The following is a 13671-nucleotide window of genomic DNA, read 5'->3' as shown; positions in this document are numbered from 1 at the left end:
ACTACAGGTACTCTACATTCCACATAACAGACTTTACTACAGGTACTCTACATTCCACATAACAGCCGTTACTACAGGTACTCTACATTCCACATAACAGCCGTTACTACAGGTACTCTACATTCCACATAACAGCCGTTACTACAGGTACTCTACATTCCGCATAATATCTATTACTACAGGTACTCTACATTCCACATAACAGCCGTTACTACAGGTACTCTACATTCCACATAATATCCGTTACTACAGGTACTCTAGATTCCACATAATATCTATTACTACAGGTACTCTACATTCCACATAACAGCCGTTATTACAAGTACTCTACATTCCACATAATATCCATTACTACAGGTACTCTACATTCCACATAACAGCAGTTACTACAGGTACTCTACATTCCACATAATATCTATTGCTTTAGGTACTCTACAATCCACATAACAGCCGTTACTACAGGTACTACACATTCCACATAACAGCCGTTACTACAGGTACTCTACATTCCACATATATCCATTACTAGAGGTACTCTACATTCCACATAACAGCCGTTATTACAAGTACTCTACATTCCACATAATATCCATTACTACAGGTACTCTACATTCCACATAATATCCGTTACTACAGGTACTCTACATTCCACATAATATCCGTTACTACAGGTACTCTACATTCCACATAATATCCGTTACTACAGGTACTCTACATTCCACATAATATCTATTACTACAGGTACTCTACATTCCACATAACAGCCGTTACTACAGGTAATCTACATTCAGCGTAATATCCATTACTACAGGTACTCTACATTCCACATAACAGCCGTTACTACAGGTACTCTACATTCCACATAATGGGGGTAATTCCAAGTTGATCGCAGCAGGAAATTCTTTAGCAGTTGGGCAAAACCATGCAGGGGGGGGGGGGCAGATATAACATTTGCAGAGAGAGTTAGATTTGGGTGGGTTATTTTATTTCTGTGCAGGGTAAATACTGGCTGCTTTATTTTTACACTGCAATTTAGATTGCAGATTGAACTCACCACACCCAAATCTAACTCTCTCTGCACATGTTATATCTGCCTCCCCTGCAGTGCACATGGTTTTGCCCAGTTGCTAACAAAGTTCCTGCTGCGATCAGCTCAGAATCCCCAATATCCGTTACTACAGGTACTCTACATTCAGCATAACAGCTGATGCTACAGGTACTCTACATTCCACATAACAGCCATTACTACAGGTACTCTACATTCCACATAATATCCATTACTACAGGTACTCTACATTCCACATAACAGCCGTTACCACAGGTACTCTACATTCCACATAACAGCCGTTACTACAGGTACTCTACATTCCACATAACAGCCGTTACTACAGGTACTCTACATTCCACATAACAGCCGTTACTACAGGTACTCTACATTCCACATAATATCCATTACTAGAGGTACTCTACATTCCACATAACAGCCGTTACTACAGGTACTCTACATTGCACATAACAGCCGTTACTACAGGTACTCTACATTCCACATAACAGCCGTTACTACAGGTACTCTACATTCCACATAACAGCCGATACTACAGGTACTCTACATTCCACATAACAGCCGTTACTACAGGTACTCTACATTCCACATAATATCCATTACTACAGGTACTCTACATTCCACATAATATCCATTACTACAGGTACTCTACATTCCACATAATATCCGTTACTACAGGTACTCTACATTCCACATAATATCTATTGCTTCAGGTACTCTACAATCCACATAACAGCCGTTACTACAGGTACTACACATTCCACATAACAGCCGTTACTACAGGTACTCTACATTCCACATATATCCATTACTAGAGGTACTCTACATTCCACATAACAGTCGTTACTACAGGTACTCTACATTCCACATAACAGACTTTACTACAGGTACTCTACATTCCACATAACAGCCGTTACTACAGGTACTCTACATTCCACATAACAGCCGTTACTACAGGTACTCTACATTCCACATAACAGCCGTTACTACAGGTACTCTACATTCCGCATAATATCTATTACTACAGGTACTCTACATTCCACATAACAGCCGTTACTACAGGTACTCTACATTCCACATAATATCCGTTACTACAGGTACTCTACATTCCACATAATATCCGTTACTACAGGTACTCTACATTCCACATAATATCTATTGCTACAGGTACTCTACATTCCACATAACAGCCATTACTACAGGTACTCTACATTCCACATAACAGCCGTTACTACAGGTACTCTACATTCCACATAACAGCCGTTACTACAGGTACTCTACATTCCACATAATATCCATTACTACAGGTACTCTACATTCCACATAACAGCCGTTACTACAGGTACTCTACATTCCACATAATATCCATTAATACAGGTACTCTACATTCCACATAATATCCGTTACTACAGGTACTCTACATTCCACATAACAGCCGTTACTACAGGTACTCTACATTCCACACAACAGCCGTTACCACAGGTACTCTACATTCCACATAACAGCCGTTACTACAGGTACTCTACATTCCACATAACAGCCGTTACTACAGGTACTCTACATTCCACATAACAGCCGTTACTACAGGTACTCTACATTCCACATAACAGCCGTTACTACAGGTACTCTACATTCCACATAATATCCATTACTAGAGGTACTCTACATTCCACATAACAGCCGTTACTACAGGTACTCTACATTCCACATAATATCCATTACTACAGGTACTCTACATTCCACATAACAGCCATTACTACAGGTACTCTACATTCCACACAACAGCCGTTACTACAGGTACTCTACATTCCACACAACAGCCGTTACTACAGGTACTCTACATTCCACACAACAGCCGTTACTACAGGTACTCTACATTCCACATAACATCTATTACTACAGGTACTCTACATTCCACATAACAGCCGTAACTACAGGTACTCTACATTACACAACAGCCGTAACTACAGGTACTCTACATTCCACATAACAGCCGTTACTACAGGTACTCTACATTCCACATAACAGCTGTTACTACAGGTAATCTACATTCCACAAAATAGCCGTTAATACAGGTACTCTACATTCCACATATATCCATTACTACAGGTACTCTACATTCCACATAACAGCCGTTACTACAGGTACTCTACATTCCACATAACAGCCGTTACTACAGGTACTCTACATTCCACATAACAGCCGTTACTACAGGTACTCTACATTCCACATAACAGCCGTTACTACAGGTACTCTACATTCCACATAACAGCCGTTACTACAGGTACTCTACATTCCACATAACAGCCGTTACTACAGGTACTCTACATTCCACATAACAGCCGTTACTACAGGTACTCTACATTCCACATAATATCCATTACTACAGGTACTCTACATTCCACATAACAGCCGTTACTACAGGTACTCTACATTCCACATAACAGCCGTTACTACAGGTACTCTACATTCCACATAATATCCATTACTACAGGTACTCTACATTCCACATAATATCCATTACTACAGGTACTCTACATTCCACATAATATCCGTTACTACAGGTACTCTACATTCCACATAATATATATTGCTTCAGGTACTCTACAATCCACATAACAGCCGTTACTACAGGTACTACACATTCCACATAACAGCCGTTACTACAGGTACTCTACATTCCACATAACAGCCGTTACTACAGGTACTCTACATTCCACATAATATCCATTACTACAGGTACTCTACATTCCACATAACAGCCGTTACTACAGGTACTCTACATTCCACATAATATCCATTACTACAGGTACTCTACATTCCACATAACAGCCGTTACTACAGGTACTCTACATTCCACATAATATCCGTTACTACAGGTACTCTACATTCCACATAACAGCCGTTACCACAGGTACTCTACATTCCACATAACAGCCGTTACTACAGGTACTCTACATTCCACATAACAGCCGTTACTACAGGTACTCTACATTCCACATAACAGCCGTTACTACAGGTACTCTACATTCCACATAATATCCATTACTAGAGGTACTCTACATTCCACATAACAGCCGTTACTACAGGTACTCTACATTGCACATAACAGCCGTTACTACAGGTACTCTACATTCCACATAACAGCCGTTACTACAGGTACTCTACATTCCACATAACAGCTGATACTACAGGTACTCTACATTCCACATAACAGCCGTTACTACAGGTACTCTACATTCCACATAATATCCATTACTACAGGTACTCTACATTCCACATAATATCCATTACTACAGGTACTCTACATTCCACATAATATCCGTTACTACAGGTACTCTACATTCCACATAATATCTATTGCTTCAGGTACTCTACAATCCACATAACAGCCGTTACTACAGGTACTACACATTCCACATAACAGCCGTTACTACAGGTACTCTACATTCCACATATATCCATTACTAGAGGTACTCTACATTCCACATAACAGTCGTTACTACAGGTACTCTACATTCCACATAACAGACTTTACTACAGGTACTCTACATTCCACATAACAGCCGTTACTACAGGTACTCTACATTCCACATAACAGCCGTTACTACAGGTACTCTACATTCCACATAACAGCCGTTACTACAGGTACTCTACATTCCGCATAATATCTATTACTACAGGTACTCTACATTCCACATAACAGCCGTTACTACAGGTACTCTACATTCCACATAATATCCGTTACTACAGGTACTCTAGATTCCACATAATATCTATTACTACAGGTACTCTACATTCCACATAACAGCCGTTATTACAAGTACTCTACATTCCACATAATATCCATTACTACAGGTACTCTACATTCCACATAACAGCAGTTACTACAGGTACTCTACATTCCACATAATATCTATTGCTTTAGGTACTCTACAATCCACATAACAGCCGTTACTACAGGTACTACACATTCCACATAACAGCCGTTACTACAGGTACTCTACATTCCACATATATCCATTACTAGAGGTACTCTACATTCCACATAACAGCCGTTATTACAAGTACTCTACATTCCACATAATATCCATTACTACAGGTACTCTACATTCCACATAATATCCGTTACTACAGGTACTCTACATTCCACATAATATCCGTTACTACAGGTACTCTACATTCCACATAATATCCGTTACTACAGGTACTCTACATTCCACATAATATCTATTACTACAGGTACTCTACATTCCACATAACAGCCGTTACTACAGGTAATCTACATTCAGCGTAATATCCATTACTACAGGTACTCTACATTCCACATAACAGCCGTTACTACAGGTACTCTACATTCCACATAATGGGGGTAATTCCAAGTTGATCGCAGCAGGAAATTCTTTAGCAGTTGGGCAAAACCATGCAGGGGGGGGGGCAGATATAACATTTGCAGAGAGAGTTAGATTTGGGTGGGTTATTTTATTTCTGTGCAGGGTAAATACTGGCTGCTTTATTTTTACACTGCAATTTAGATTGCAGATTGAACTCACCACACCCAAATCTAACTCTCTCTGCACATGTTATATCTGCCTCCCCTGCAGTGCACATGGTTTTGCCCAGTTGCTAACAAAGTTCCTGCTGCGATCAGCTCAGAATCCCCAATATCCGTTACTACAGGTACTCTACATTCAGCATAACAGCTGATGCTACAGGTACTCTACATTCCACATAACAGCCATTACTACAGGTACTCTACATTCCACATAATATCCATTACTACAGGTACTCTACATTCCACATAACAGCCGTTACCACAGGTACTCTACATTCCACATAACAGCCGTTACTACAGGTACTCTACATTCCACATAACAGCCGTTACTACAGGTACTCTACATTCCACATAACAGCCGTTACTACAGGTACTCTACATTCCACATAATATCCATTACTAGAGGTACTCTACATTCCACATAACAGCCGTTACTACAGGTACTCTACATTGCACATAACAGCCGTTACTACAGGTACTCTACATTCCACATAACAGCCGTTACTACAGGTACTCTACATTCCACATAACAGCCGATACTACAGGTACTCTACATTCCACATAACAGCCGTTACTACAGGTACTCTACATTCCACATAATATCCATTACTACAGGTACTCTACATTCCACATAATATCCATTACTACAGGTACTCTACATTCCACATAATATCCGTTACTACAGGTACTCTACATTCCACATAATATCTATTGCTTCAGGTACTCTACAATCCACATAACAGCCGTTACTACAGGTACTACACATTCCACATAACAGCCGTTACTACAGGTACTCTACATTCCACATATATCCATTACTAGAGGTACTCTACATTCCACATAACAGTCGTTACTACAGGTACTCTACATTCCACATAACAGACTTTACTACAGGTACTCTACATTCCACATAACAGCCGTTACTACAGGTACTCTACATTCCACATAACAGCCGTTACTACAGGTACTCTACATTCCACATAACAGCCGTTACTACAGGTACTCTACATTCCGCATAATATCTATTACTACAGGTACTCTACATTCCACATAACAGCCGTTACTACAGGTACTCTACATTCCACATAATATCCGTTACTACAGGTACTCTAGATTCCACATAATATCTATTACTACAGGTACTCTACATTCCACATAACAGCCGTTATTACAAGTACTCTACATTCCACATAATATCCATTACTACAGGTACTCTACATTCCACATAACAGCAGTTACTACAGGTACTCTACATTCCACATAATATCTATTGCTTCAGGTACTCTACAATCCACATAACAGCCGTTACTACAGGTACTACACATTCCACATAACAGCCGTTACTACAGGTACTCTACATTCCACATATATCCATTACTAGAGGTACTCTACATTCCACATAACAGCCGTTATTACAAGTACTCTACATTCCACATAATATCCATTACTACAGGTACTCTACATTCCACATAATATCCGTTACTACAGGTACTCTACATTCCACATAATATCCGTTACTACAGGTACTCTACATTCCACATAATATCCGTTACTACAGGTACTCTACATTCCACATAATATCTATTACTACAGGTACTCTACATTCCACATAACAGCCGTTACTACAGGTAATCTACATTCAGCGTAATATCCATTACTACAGGTACTCTACATTCCACATAACAGCCGTTACTACAGGTACTCTACATTCCACATAATGGGGGTAATTCCAAGTTGATCGCAGCAGGAAATTCTTTAGCAGTTGGGCAAAACCATGTGCACTGCAGGGGGGGGGGGGCAGATATAACATTTGCAGAGAGAGTTAGATTTGGGTGGGTTATTTTATTTCTGTGCAGGGTAAATACTGGCTGCTTTATTTTTACACTGCAATTTAGATTGCAGATTGAACTCACCACACCCAAATCTAACTCTCTCTGCACATGTTATATCTGCCTCCCCTGCAGTGCACATGGTTTTGCCCAGTTGCTAACAAAGTTCCTGCTGCGATCAGCTCAGAACCCCCAATATCCGTTACTACAGGTACTCTACATTCAGCATAACAGCTGATGCTACAGGTACTCTACATTCCACATAACAGCCATTACTACAGGTACTCTACATTCCACATAATATCCATTACTACAGGTACTCTACATTCCACATAATATCCGTTACTACAGGTACTCTACATTCCACATAATATCCGTTACTACAGGTACTCTACATTCCACATAACAGCCGTAACTACAGGTACTCTACATTCCACATAACAGCCGTAACTACAGGTACTCTACATTCCACATAACAGCCGTAACTACAGGTACTCTACATTCCACATAACAGCCGTAACTACAGGTACTCTACATTCCACATAACAGCCGTAACTACAGGTACTCTACATTCCACATAACAGCCGTTACTACAGGTACTCTACATTCCACATAATATCCATTACTACAGGTACTCTACATTCCACATAACAGCCGTTACTACAGGTACTGTACATTCCACATAACAGTCGTTACTACAGGTACTCTACATTCCACATAACAGCCGATACTACAGGTACTCTACATTCCACATAACAGCCGTTACTACAGGTACTCTACATTCCACATAATATCCATTACTACAGGTACTCTACATTCCACATAATATCCATTACTACAGGTACTCTACATTCCACATAATATCCGTTACTACAGGTACTCTACATTCCACATAATATCTATTGCTTCAGGTACTCTACAATCCACATAACAGCCGTTACTACAGGTACTACACATTCCACATAACAGCCGTTACTACAGGTACTCTACATTCCACATATATCCATTACTAGAGGTACTCTACATTCCACATAACAGTCGTTACTACAGGTACTCTACATTCCACATAACAGACTTTACTACAGGTACTCTACATTCCACATAACAGCCGTTACTACAGGTACTCTACATTCCACATAACAGCCGTTACTACAGGTACTCTACATTCCGCATAATATCTATTACTACAGGTACTCTACATTCCACATAACAGCCGTTACTACAGGTACTCTACATTCCACATAATATCCGTTACTACAGGTACTCTAGATTCCACATAATATCTATTACTACAGGTACTCTACATTCCACATAACAGCCGTTATTACAAGTACTCTACATTCCACATAATATCCATTACTACAGGTACTCTACATTCCACATAACAGCAGTTACTACAGGTACTCTACATTCCACATAATATCTATTGCTTCAGGTACTCTACAATCCACATAACAGCCGTTACTACAGGTACTACACATTCCACATAACAGCCGTTACTACAGGTACTCTACATTCCACATATATCCATTACTAGAGGTACTCTACATTCCACATAACAGCCGTTATTACAAGTACTCTGCATTCCACATAATATCCATTACTACAGGTACTCTACATTCCACATAATATCCGTTACTACAGGTACTCTACATTCCACATAATATCCGTTACTACAGGTACTCTACATTCCACATAATATCCGTTACTACAGGTACTCTACATTCCACATAATATCTATTACTACAGGTACTCTACATTCCACATAACAGCCGTTACTACAGGTAATCTACATTCAGCGTAATATCCATTACTACAGGTACTCTACATTCCACATAACAGCCGTTACTACAGGTACTCTACATTCCACATAATGGGGGTAATTCCAAGTTGATCGCAGCAGGAAATTCTTTAGCAGTTGGGCAAAACTATGTGCACTGCAGGGGGGGGGGCAGATATAACATTTGCAGAGAGAGTTAGATTTGGGTGGGTTATTTTATTTCTGTGCAGGGTAAATACTGGCTGCTTTATTTTTACACTGCAATTTAGATTGCAGATTGAACTCACCACACCCAAATCTAACTCTCTCTGCACATGTTATATCTGCCTCCCCTGCAGGGCACATGGTTTTGCCCAGTTGCTAACAAAGTTCCTGCTGCGATCAGCTCAGAACCCCCAATATCCGTTACTACAGGTACTCTACATTCAGCATAACAGCTGTTGCTACAGGTACTCTACATTCCACATAACAGCCATTACTACAGGTACTCTACATTCCACATAATATCCATTACTACAGGTACTCTACATTCCACATAATATCCGTTACTACAGGTACTCTACATTTCACATAATATCCGTTACTACAGGTACTCTACATTCCACATAACAGCCGTAACTACAGGTACTCTACATTCCACATAACAGCCGTAACTACAGGTACTCTACATTCCACATAACAGCCGTAACTACAGGTACTCTACATTCCACATAACAGCCGTAACTACAGGTACTCTACATTCCACATAACAGCCGTAACTACAGGTACTCTACATTCCACATAACAGCCGTTACTACAGGTACTCTACATTCCACATAACAGCCTTTAGTACGGGTACTCTACATTCCACAAAACAGCCGTAACTACAGGTACTCTACATTCCACCAAACAGCCGTAACTACAGGTACTCTACATTCCACATAACAGCCGTTACTACAGGTACTCTACATTCCACATAACAGCCGTTACTACAGGTACTCTACATTCCACATAACAGCCGTTACTACAGGTACTCTACATTCCACATAACAGCCTTTAGTACGGGTACTTTACATTCCACAAAACAGCCGTAACTACAGGTACTCTACATTCCACCAAACAGCCGTAACTACAGGTACTCTACATTCCACATAACAGCCGTTACTACAGGTACTCTACATTCCACATAACAGCCGTTACTACAGGTACTCTACATTCCACATAACAGCCGTTACTACAGGTACTCTACATTCCGCATAATGGGGGTGATTCTGAGTTGTTCGCTCGCAAGCTGCTTTTAGCAGCATTGCACACGCTAAGCCGTCGCCTACTGGGAGTGAATCTTAGCTTATCAAAATTGCGAACGAAAGGTACTCAAAATTGCGAATAGAAATTTCTTTGCAGTTTCTGAGTAGCTCGAGACTTACTCTTCCAGTGCGATCAGTTCAGTGCTTGTCGTTCCTGGTTTGACGTCACAAACACACCCAGCGTTCGCCCAGACAGTCCTCCGTTTCTCCAGCCACTCCCGCGTTTTTCCCAGAAACGGTAGCGTTTTTTCACACACTCCCATAAAACGGCCAGTTTCCGCCCAGAAACACCCACTTCCTGTCAATCACATTACGAACACCAGAACGAAGAAAAAACCTCGTAATGCCGTGAGTAAAATACCTAACTGCATAGCAAATTTACTTGGCGCAGTCGCAGTGCGAATATTGCGCATGCGCAGTTAGCGGAAAATCGCTGCAATGCAAAAAAAAATTACAGAGCGAACAACTCGGAATGACCACCAATATCCGTTACTACAGGTACTCTACATTCCACATATCCGTTACTACAGGTACTCTACATTCCACATAATATCCGTTACTACAGGTACTCTACATTCCACATAATATCTATTGCTACAGGTACTCTACATTCCACATAACAGCCATTACTACAGGTACTACACATTCCACATAACAGCCGTTACTACAGGTACTCTACATTCCACATAACAGCCGTTACTACAGGTACTCTACATTCCACATAACATCCGTTACTACAGGTACTCTACATTCCACATAACAGCCGTTACTACAGGTACTCTACATTCCGCATAATATCTATTACTACAGGTACTCTACATTCCACATAACAGCCGTTACTACAGGTACTCTACATTCCACATAATATCCATTACTACAGGTACTCTACATTCCACATAATATCCATTACTACAGGTACTCTACATTCCACATAATATCCATTACTACAGGTACTCTACATTCCACATAATATCCGTTACTACAGGTACTCTAGATTCCACATAATATCTATTACTACAGGTACTCTACATTCCACATAACAGCCGCTACTACAGGTACTCTACATTCCACATAATATCCATTACTACAGGTACTCTACATTCCACATAATATCCGTTACTACAGGTACTCTACATTCCACATAATATCCGTTACTACAGGTACTCTACATTCCACATAATATCCGTTACTACAGTTACTCTACATTCCACATAACAGCCGTTACTACAGGTACTCTACATTCCACATAACAGCCGTTACTACAGGTAATCTACATTCAGCATAATATCCATTACTACAGGTACTCTACATTCCACATTATAGCCATTACTACAGGTACTCTACATTCCACATAATGGGGGTAATTCCAAGTTGATCGCAGCAGGAAATTTTTTAGCAGTTGGGCAAAACCATGTGCACTGCAGGGGGGGGGGGGGGGCAGATATAACATTTGCAGAGAGAGTTAGATTTGGGTGGGTTATTTTATTTCTGTGCAGGGTAAATACTGGCTGCTTTATTTTTACACTGCAATTTAGATTGCAGATTGAACTCACCACACCCAAATCTAACTCTCTCTGCACATGTTATATCTGCCTCCCCTGCAGTGCACATGGTTTTGCCCAGTTGCTAACAAAGTTCCTGCTGCGATCAACTCAGAACCCCCAATATACGTTACTAGAGGTACTCTACATTCAGCATAACAGCTGATGCTACAGGTACTCTACATTCCACATAACAGCCATTACTACAGGTACTCTACATTCCACATAATATCCATTACTACAGGTACTCTACCTAATTGTCTCCATTTAGTGTAATAATCTTTACTAGAGGTACTCTACATACAATAATACTTGTAGTAATGGTTCTTTCACTGAATGCAGAGTTTTAGGTAGAGCACTCATGGTAATGGATATTTCAGTGAATGCACTCTAAATTCTTATTTGGTGCCAGAACCATGGATAGAGGTGCCCTCCCTAATACCCCTCATTCGGTGTCAGAACCGCAGCTAGAGGTATCCTACCTAATACTCCTTACTTGGTGTCAGAACCGCAACTAGAGGTGTCCCACCTAATACCCATCATTCGGTGTCAGAACCGTGACTAGAGGTGCCCCACCTAATACCCTTCATTCGGTGTCAGAACCGCGACTAGAGGTGTCCTCCCTAATACCCATCATTCGGTGTCAGAACCGCGACTAGAGGTGTCCCACCTAATACTCCTCATTCGGTGTCAGAACCACGACTAGAGGTGCCCTCCCTAATACCCCCCTCATTCGGTGTCAGAACCGCGACTAGAGGTGCCCCATCTAATACCCCTCATTCAGTGTCAGAACCGCGACTAGAGGTGCCCCATCTAATACCCCTCATTCAGTGTCAGAACCGCGACTAGAGGTGTCCCACCTAATACCCCTCATTCAATGTCAGAACCACGGCTAGAGGTGTCCCACTTAATACCCCTCATTCGGTGCTAGAGGTGTCCCACTTAATACCCCTCATTCGGTGTCAGAACCACGGCTAGAGGTGTCCCACTTAATACCCCTCATTCAATGTCAGAACCACGGCTAGAGGTGTCCCACTTAATACCCCTCAATCGGTGTCAGAACCACGGCTAGAGGTGTCCCACTTAATACCCCTCATTCGGTGTCAGAACCGCGGCTAGAGGTGTCCCACTTAATACCCCTCATTCGGTGTCAGAACCATGGCTAGAGGTGTCCCACTTAATACCCCTCATTCAATGTCAGAACCACGGCTAGAGGTGTCCCACTTAATACCCCTCAATCGGTGTCAGAACCACGGCTAGAGGTGTCCCACTTAATACCCCTCAATCGGTGTCAGAACCACGGCTAGAGGTGTCCCACTTAATACCCCTCAATCGGTGTCAGAACCATGGCTAGAGGTGTCCCACTTAATACCCCTCATTCAATGTCAGAACCACGGCTAGAGGTGTCCCACTTAATACCCCTCATTCAATGTCAGAACCACGGCTAGAGGTGTCCCCCTTAATACCCCTCATTCGGTGTCAGAACCACGGCTAGAGGTGTCCCACTTAATACCCCTCATTCAATGTCAGAACCACGGCTAGAGGTGTCCCACTTAATACCCCTCAATCGGTGTCAGAACCACGGCTAGAGGTGTCCCACTTAATACCCCTCAATCG

The 13671-nt window shown here is 41.3% G+C and overlaps 1 protein-coding gene across 1 annotated transcript in view; it reads left to right on the top strand.

Annotated features, from left to right (window-relative positions):
• Positions 1-13671, top strand: part of LOC134927077 (kinesin-like protein KIFC3) — a 280022-nt gene that overhangs the window by 258049 nt on the left and 8302 nt on the right. The window lies entirely within an intron of this gene.

This window comes from Pseudophryne corroboree, chromosome 5 (genome assembly GCF_028390025.1).
Source record: "Pseudophryne corroboree isolate aPseCor3 chromosome 5, aPseCor3.hap2, whole genome shotgun sequence".
NCBI lineage: Eukaryota > Metazoa > Chordata > Amphibia > Anura > Myobatrachidae > Pseudophryne > Pseudophryne corroboree.
Note: the sequence above shows the minus strand (reverse complement) of the source record. Positions and strands in the feature narration are given on the sequence as shown.